Consider the following 10,087-nt stretch of genomic DNA (forward strand, 5'->3'; position numbering starts at 1 on the left):
TTTTACGTTATAATATGATATGCGTTATATAAATTTAACATGATATGTATTATATATTTTTTCGTATCAATATATAATTTTGTATATAAATCATGCATGTTGGGCGATCAGAGGCGCTGCACAGCCGCCGGTTGCTTTAATTATAAAAAAGTTACGTTAACAGACGCCCTGCGGACGGCGATCCCGAGGCGCTGCACAGCCGCCAGTAGGTGCCGCGGGGGCGATCCCGAGGCTGACGCCGCCCTCGCGCGCAGAGGGGCGCACGCGGGACGAGGTAGAATCAACCTCAGTGCCGGCAACGGCCAACCCTGGGGCGACGCGCGGCGCGCGCCCGCTGACAGATGACGCGGCCCACGTGCGCCATGTAGCGCCAAACGTGCGGCGCGGGCGGCGCTCGCCTATGAGGTATCGTCATCATATATCGTCAGAGTATTTTAAAACCACAAATCGTATATTTGCGAGAACACTCATTGAACATAAATTATAAATAAAATAGTAAAATAAGAAATGATAAAATGTATTTTTAATAAATTTGCCAGGTAATATAAACTTGACATGCTAAAAATATTTGAAACTCACATAAAAAAATAAAGCATCCACACACAATTCTCAGTCATGACTAAATAATATTTCGACAATCACGTCGAATTGTCGTATGATCTTTTTATTTTTGTTTCTTCTTCGCAAGTCGAATTACTTTGTTCTTCACTTTTGTAAGCTTATTTTCGGGGGACATAATAATTCCAGCTATCATTCTTTCTCTCGAACTATCAATAGATTCCTGAAAAGTAATAAAAATAATATTATTTTCATCACTTATATATAATATAATGTACTAATTTTTCATACTTAAAATGTACCCATCTGAGAAATAGGAGTAATAAATTTTTCTCCGTCCCAGTATTGAAAACAGCGAAGAACGAACAGTCCACATGAGTTCCTGTGTTAAAAAACATAAGTGCAATTTTGAAAGCACGTTAAGTAAGATAGCACTTGACCAATTAATATATTTCAAAAGCACATGGTACATGTAACTCACCCATCTTCTTGTTGAGGCATGTCGTAAGGGACTATAGGCCATGCGGACACATCCGGGAACGACATAATAGCACTGTCATTTGCATCTTCAATATCTCCTGCAAGTTGCTCTCTCTGACAAAAAATATGAACACGTTGACTACATACGGTAAACAAATTATATGGTTAATTGTACACACATGAATACGCAACTTACAAAATTTTCAACGAATTTCCTGGTAGCTTCAGAGATATTTATTTCCCCCTCAAAGAATCAAGAATTTGGAACTCTTTCTTTCTAGTGTGCAAAACACATGTAATCCAATGGTTTTTATCCTTATTTAACGCAAAATAAGACTATTTCATAACTTAAATATTGTTAGTAAGCTCGGTTTTCACATAAGATAGTAATGAAAATACAATTCTGCAATACAAACGGTACCTTCGGTTTTGCAAAATATTCTGTTATGCATCTGTTGAGAGGTTCATTTGCATGTGCTAAACCTTCTGGATCGTCTACCGACTTCCCTCGTCTTACTGACTTTGACCGAGTGTTCAATAACCAGTAAGATCTATATGTGGGTACAATATACCTGTCTTTGACGAGACTTGAATCCGATATGTACGTTGCATAAGCGTCAATTATCTAAAATAAATGAGTAAATTTAAGATGGATGCAACATACTTAACGCATGACATAAGCATGACAATAAAAATACATACATCACCGGATATCCATGCATGGTTAAGTATCTGGCAAACTCGGTCCGCAGAAAGTCCTTCATCTTTACCGTTGTTGAATATTTCATGATTCTTATGTTTTGGTGAGTGCTCGTACGCTTTCACGTATTGCACAGCGGCACGCACCATATCATCCACAGAATGATCAAATTGAGGGGTTGTTTCATTAAACAGTTCTACAACACAAGTCAATAAAGTTAAAGTACAAATTTATACTACACAATTTCCAATAATATATTCATAGCATGTTTAACTTACTCGTTTTCGCGGAACGTTTCGCACATTTTCTCGGAGTCTTTTTAACATAAGGAGATTTCGTGTACTTTGACCCACACCGCTTTCACTTCGCTGGAATCACCACCTTCTTCTCTTCTACCTCGCTATTACCATCTGACAAGGCCTGTGGCACTTCTTGCTCATTTTGAGGGACTTGCCATCTTGTAGCTTCTATTTCATCGGTTTTTAGAGATGATGCTTCTTTTTTTTCTGACTGCTCCGGGACTTCTATAGGATCCTCCTTCTCATCTTTAAACCTACTCAAGTGACCAGTACTGAATTTGAATGAATCACCTTCTTCAGAATCCAAATCATAATGCCCACTGCCATTTCGGCCATTAGGTGTGTGTTTGTCATCATACTGAAATTCTTTTTGAGGATACTTGTTTTCATACCTGGACTCACTATTCTGTCCATACAGATTTTTTTTCTCCTCTGCCATTGTGCCCGGTTTGTACCGTACACCTGTTTTATTCATTTTCTCTAACACTCTCTGCAAAAGTAAGCTCATTCACATGTTATATCTTTTTATTAATTTATCGAGTTTAATAAAGTGCATAGCAGAGTTGTTACATTTTTACCTGTGCGCATAACTCCGGCATATGAAACAATTCCTTACGAATTTCCTTCATATCATTCATAACCCGGTCCATAAAAGGCATTAGATTAGCAGGGACCTCGGACACGTTGTCCACTTTTTTCTTTCCCGTAACGGATGACTTTCGGCTACTATGTTTATTACTGCTTTCAGCTTGTTCACCTGCAAGTTTTTTCATTCTATACTCCTTCGTAATGCAGTCATCAATCTGCAAAGTGAGTATGCAATGACAACATGAGTACATAACATTCTCAATGCATAATCAATGTACAAGTAAATAAGCATTATAATATTACCAATCCATGGCCACGACCATTTTCCAGGTCGTACTTGTCTCGTTTCTCCGCTTTAGATTCAGTCCAATTTTTCATTAGAGGAACTTGCAACGACAACGGGTCATTTTTCGGGTCAGTGGTTGGCTGCACCTTCTCCCAATATAAGTACTACAAAACAAAAGACAAAATAAGTTACGAACACATAAATTAAAGGAATATGAAATAGCATTAATTAATATCATACCTGGAGTAGGGCTAGGTTGCCACATGGCCATTCCCTCACACGGCCGTCCTGCTTGAGTTTACCAATCTCCGTCAAACAAGTTCGCAAAGTGAACACGTTAAAATTCAACGTGCTTATCCGCTTCATGTCATGCACCAACGCGTAGTACTCCTTTGGTATGGAGACAGCCGACATGGGTGCAATAATGGTCCCCAGCAAAACAAGAACAGCCATCCGAAGAAATTCATCGTCGGCGGATTTATTCCTCACAATTTTTTGAATCAAGTCATCTATCATTATGTGACCATTTTTTTGTGAACGTATTGAATAGGAATTTTCTTTATTAACTCTTTTCCTTCCGTCGCAAGAATGCCAAAAACATCCTCACCTTCATTCGTAAACCCAAATATTGAAAACACATCGTCCGGTCTAAGTGAAATTAGGCCTTTACTGCCACTATTTTCTTCTATCATGAATTTTTTGCTGTTTGGGTTATAACCTAACAACATAAAATGCAGCAAAAAATCTCTCATTTGTACTGACGGAATGATCAACATCTCTTCCAAGCCTGTTTCGTAGAACCTAAATCGCTGAGCGGTGGTAAATCTTTCAACGAGACTTATCCACTTCTCTATGGAACATGGAATCACACCATCGATGTCCATACTGCATGTTAATTTTTTCCTATTAATACATATGATTACGCAATAGCATCGACAGAAATTGTTCGAGGTGGGAAACGTGACCTTAATCCGGGCGACAGCCGCCGAACAACGGCCGTGGCGGAGCCGAAAGCAGACTGCCCAGCGTCGGCGATCTGCGCCTGCGGGTGTGGGGCAGTCTGTGCCAGCGAGCGCCGTTAACTATGGACGGCGATGGACGGCGCCACACGTGCGGTGAGATCGTTGCGCACCTGAGGGCGATCGTGGTAGGGCGATCGTGGTAGGGGCGACTAGGGGCACGGGGCGGCGTACGGGGGGGCGAATGGTGTGGATAGGGTTCCGCCGTGCGTGGCGGTATACGGCGCTGTAAAAGTAAAAAAATATTCGTTCGCCGTCTGGGCCCAGGCTCGATACCGCCGAACCTATAGCACCCAACTTATAGCGACGGCGGCCACCGCCGAACATGCTAATGTTTAGTCCCACATTGCTTCTCGTCGTGCTAATTCACCTGTTTAAATACCGTAGTCTGCTTGCAATGTCAAGTCCTCTAGTGTGGCGATATCATTTAAGGAGGTTAACGTAAATTATGCTCCGGCACTCCATAATCATGGAGTGTCACTTTTGGGGAACGTTGCAGAAAACAAAGAATTTCCTACAATTTCACCAAGATCCATCTAGGAGTTCATCTGGCAACGAGTGATTGGATTGCATCTACATACCTTTGTAGATCACGCGCGGAAGCGTTCAAAGAACGGGGATGAGGAAGGCGTACTCGACGTGATCCAAATCACCGGAGATCCTAGCGCCGAACGGACGGCACCTCCGCGTTCAACACACGTACGGTCAGCGTAACGTCTCCTTCTTCTTGATCCAGCAAGGGGGAAGGAGAGGTTGAGGAAGATGGCTCCAGCAGCAGCACGACGGCGTGGTGGTGGTGGAGCTGCAGTACTCCGGCAGGGCTTCGCCAAGCACTATGGAGGAGGAGGATGTGTTGGAGAGGGAGAGGGAGGCACCAAAGATGTCGTATGAGAGGCCCTCCTTTCCCCACTATATATAGGGAGTCCAAGGGGGGGCGCCGGCCCTAGGAGATCCAATCTCCTAGGGGGGTGCGGCCAAGGGAGGAATCCCTCCTCCCCAAGGCACCTAGGAGGTGCCTTCCCCTCTTGGGACTCTTCCCTTCCTTGAACCCTAGGCGCATGGGCCTCTTGGGGCTGGTGCCCTTGGCCCATATAGGCCAAGGCGCACCCCCTACAGCCCATGTGGCCCCCTGGGGCAGGTGGCCCCACCCGGTGGTCCCGGTACAATACCGGTGACCCCGAAACTTGTCCCGATGCCCGAAATAGCACTTCCTATATATAATTCTTTACCTCCGGACCATTCCGGAACTCCTCATGACGTCCGGGATCTCATCCAGGACTCCGAACAACATTCGGGTTACTGCATATACATATCCCTACAACCCTAGCGTCACCGAACCTTAAGTGTGTAGACCCTACGGGTTCGGGAGACATGTAGACATGACCGAGATGCTCTCCGGTCAATAACCAACAGCGGGATCTGGATACCCATGTTGGCTCCCACATGCTCCTCGATGATCTCATCGGATGAACCATGATGTCGAGGATTCAAACAACCCCGTATACAATTCCCTTCGTCAATCGGTATGTTACTTGCCCGAGATTCGATCGTCGGTATCCCAATACCTCGTTCAATCTCGTTACCGGCAAGTCACTTTACTCGTACCGTAATGCATGATCCCGTGACCAGACACTTGGTCACTTTGAGCTCATAATGATGATGCATTACCGAGTGGGCCCAGTGATACCTCTCTGTCATACGGAGTGACAAATCCCAGTCTTGATCCGTGTCAACCCAACAGACACTTTCGGAGATATCCGTAGTATACCTTTATAGTCACCCAGTTACGTTGTGACATTTGGTACACCCAAAGCACTCCTACGGTATCCGGGAGTTACACGATCTCATGGTCTAAGGAAAGGATACTTGACATTGGAAAACTCTAGCAAACGAACTATACGATCTTGTGCTATGTTTAGGATTGGGTCTTGTCCATCACATCATTCTCCTAATGATGTGATCTCGTTATCAATGACATCCAATGTCCATAGTCAGGAAACCATGACTATCTGTTGATCAACGAGCTAGTCAACTAGAGGCTTACTAGGGACATATTGGTGTCTATTATTCACACATGTATTACGATTTCCGGATAACACAATTATAGCATGAATAAAGACAATTATCATGAACAAGGAAATATAATAATAATGCTTTTATTATTGCCTCTAGGGCATATTTCCAACAGTCTCCCACTTGCACTAGAGTCAATAATCTAGTTACATTGTGATGAATCGAACACCCATGGAATTCTGGTGTTGATCATGTTTTGCTCTAGGGAGAGGTTTAGTCAACGGATCTGCTACATTCAGGTCCGTATGTACTTTACAAATATCTATGTCTCCATCTTGAACATTTTCACGAATGGAGTTGAAGCGACGCTTGATGTGCCTTGTCTTCTTGTGAAACCTGGGCTCCTTGGCAAGAGCAATAGCTCTAGTGTTGTCACAGAAGAGCTTGATCGGCCCCGACGCATTGGGTATGACTCCTAGGTCGGTGATGAACTCCTTCACCCAAATTGCTTCATGTGCTGCCTCCGAGGCTGCCATGTACTCCGCTTCACATGTAGATCCCGTCACGACGCTCTGCTTGCAACTGCACCAGCTTACTGCCCCACCATTCAAAATATACACGTATCCGGTTTGTGACTTTGAGTCATCCAGATCTGTGTCAAAGCTAGCGTCGACATAACCCTTTACGACGAGCTCTTCGTCACCTCCATAAACGAGAAACATTTCCTTAGTCCTTTTCAGGTACTTAAGGATATTCTTGACCGCTGTCCAGTGTTCCATGCCGGGATTACTTTGGTACCTTCCTACCAAACTTACGGCAAGGTTTACATCAGGTCTGGTACACAGCATGGCATACATAATAGAACCTATGGCTGAGGCATAGGGGATGACACTCATCTCTTCTATATCTTCTGCCGTGGTCGGACATTGAGCTGAGCTCAATTTCACACCTTGCAACACAGGCAAGAACCCCTTCTTAGACTGATCCATATTGAACTTCTTCAATATCTTATCAAGGTATGTGCTTTGTGAAAGACCTATGAGGCGTCTTGATCTATCTCTGTAGATCTTGATGCCTAATATATAAGCAGCTTCTCCAAGGTCCTTCATTGAAAAACTCTTATTCAAGTAGGCCTTTATGCTGTCCAAGAGTTCTATATCATTTTCCATCAAAAGTATGTCATCTACATATAATATGAGAAATGCTACAGAGCTCCCACTCACTTTCTTGTAAACACAGGCTTCTCCATAAGTTTGTGTAAACCCAAACGCTTTGATCATCTCATCAAAGCGAATGTTCCAACTCCGAGATGCTTACACCAGCCCATAAATCGAGCGTTGGAGCTTGCACACCTTGTCAGCATTCTTAGGATCGACAAAACCTTCCTGCTGCATCATATACAATTCTTCCTTAAGGAAACCATTAAGGAATGCCATTTTGACGTCCATTTGCCATATTTCATAATCATAGAATGCGGCAATCGCTAACATGATTCGGACGGACTTCAGCTTCGCTACCGGTGAGAAAGTCTCATCGTAGTCAACCCCTTGAACTTGTCGATAACCCTTAGCGACAAGCCGAGCTTTATAGATGGTCACATTACCATCCGCGTCTGTCTTTTTCTTAAAGATCCATTTATTTTCTATGGCTCGCCGCTCTACGGGCAAGTCAGTCAAAGTCCATACTTCGTTTTCATACATGGATCCTATCTCGGATTTCATGGCTTCTAGCCATTTGTCGGAATCCGGGCCCGCCATCGCTTCTTCATAGTTCGAAGGTTCACCGTTGTCTAACAACATGATTTCCAAGACAGGGTTGCCGTACCACTCTGGTGCGGAACGTGTCCTTGTGGACCTTCGAATTTCAGTAGGAGCTTGATCAGAAGTATCTTGATCATCATCATTAACTTCCTCTCTAGTCGGTGCAGGCACCTCAGGAACATTTTCTTGAGTTGCGCCATTTTCTGGTTCAAGAGGTAATACTTCATCAAGTTCTACTTTCCTCCCACTTACTTCTTTCGAGAGAAACTCTTTCTCTAGAAAGGACCCATTCTTGGCAACAAAGATCTTGCCTTCGGATCTGAGGTAGAAGGTATACCCAATAGTTTCTTTAGGGTATCCTATGAAGACGCATTTTTCTGATTTGGGTTCGAGCTTTTCAGGTTGAAGTTTCTTGACATAAGCATCGCATCCCCAAACTTTTAGAAACGACAGCTTAGGTTTCTTCCCAAACCATAATTCATACGGTGTCGTCTCAACGGATTTCGACGGAGCCCTATTTAAAGTGAATGCGGCAGTCTCTAAAGCATACCCCCAAAAAGATAGCGGTAGATCGGTAAGAGACATCATAGGTCGCACCATATCTAATAGAGTGCGATTACGACGTTCGGACACACCATTACGCTGAGGTGTTCCAGGCGGCGTGAGCTGTGAAACTATTCCACATTTTCTTAAGTGTGTGCCAAACTCATGACTCAAGTATTCTCCTCCACGATCTGATCGCAGGAACTTGATTTTCCTGTCACGTTGATTCTCAACCTCACTCTGAAATTCCTTGAACTTTTCAAAGGTCTCAGACTTGTGTTTCATTAAGTAGACATACCCATATCTACTCAAGTCATCAGTGAGGGTGAGAACATAACGATAGCCACCGCGAGCCTCAACACTCATTGGACCACACACATCAGTATGTATGATTTCCAATAAGTTGGTTGCTCGCTCCATTGTTCCTGAGAACGGAGTCTTGGTCATTTTACCCATGAGGCATGGTTCGCACGTGTCAAATGATTCATAATCAAGAGACTCTAAAAGTCCATCAGTATGGAGCTTCTTCATGCGTTTGACACCTATGTGACCAAGGCGGCAGTGCCACAAGTATGTGGGACTATCATTATCAAGCTTACATCTTTTGGTATTCACACTATGAATATGTGTAGCATTACGCTCGAGATTCATTAAGAATAAACCATTCACCATCGGAGCATGACCATAAAACATATCTCTCATATAAATAGAACAACCATTATTCTCGGATTTAAATGAGTAACCATCTCGTATTAAACGAGATCCTGATACAATGTTCATGCTCAAACTTGGCACTAAATAACAATTATTGAGGTTCAAAACTAATCCCGTAGGTAAATGTAGAGGTAGCGTGCCGACGGCGATCACATCGACCTTGGAACCATTCCCGGCGCGCATCGTCACCTCGTCCTTCGCCAGTCTCCGTTTATTCCGCAGCTCCTGCTTTGAGTTACAAATATGAGCAACTGCACCGGTATCAAATACCCAGGAGCTACTATGAGTACTGGTAAGGTACACATCAATTACATGTATATCACATATACCTTTTGTTTTGCCGGCCTTCTTGTCCGCTAAGTATTTGGGGCAGTTCCGCTTCCAGTGACCACTTTCCTTGCAATAAAAGCACTCAGTCTCAGGCTTGGGTCCATTCTTTGGCTTCTTCCCGGCAGCTTGCTTGCCGGGTGCGGCAACTCCCTTGCCGTCTTTCTTGAAGGTTTTCTTACCCTTGCCTTTCTTGAACTTAGTGGTTTTATTCACCATCAACACTTGATGTTCCTTTTTGACTTCTACCTCTGCTGATTTCAGCATTGCAAATACTTCAGGAATGGTCTTTTCCATCCCCTGCATATTGAAGTTCATCACAAAGCTCTTGTAGCTCGGTGGAAGCGACTGAAGGATTCTGTCAATGACCGCGTCATCCGGGAGATTAACTCCCAGCTGAGTCAAGCGGTTATGCAACCCAGACATAGTGAGTATGTGCTCACTGACAGAACTGTTTTCCTCCATCTTACAGCTGAAGAACTTGTCGAAGACTTGATATCTCTCGACCCGGGCATGAGCTTGGAAAACCATTTTCAGCTCTTCGAACATCTCATATGCTCCGTGTCTCTCAAAACGTTTTTGGAGCCCCGACTCTAAGCTGTAAAGCATGCCGCACTGAACGAGGGAGTAGTCATCGGTACGTGCCTGCCAAGCGTTCATAACGTCTTGTTCTGCAGGGAGAACAGGTGCGTCACCTAGCGGTGCTTGTAGGACATAATCTTTCTTGGCAGCTATGAGGATGATCCTCAGGTTCCGGACCCAGTCCGTGTAGTTGCTGCCATCGTCTTTCAGCTTGGTTT

The sequence above is a fragment of the Triticum urartu genome, chromosome 5 (genome assembly GCF_003073215.2).
Source record: "Triticum urartu cultivar G1812 chromosome 5, Tu2.1, whole genome shotgun sequence".
Lineage (NCBI taxonomy): Eukaryota > Viridiplantae > Streptophyta > Magnoliopsida > Poales > Poaceae > Triticum > Triticum urartu.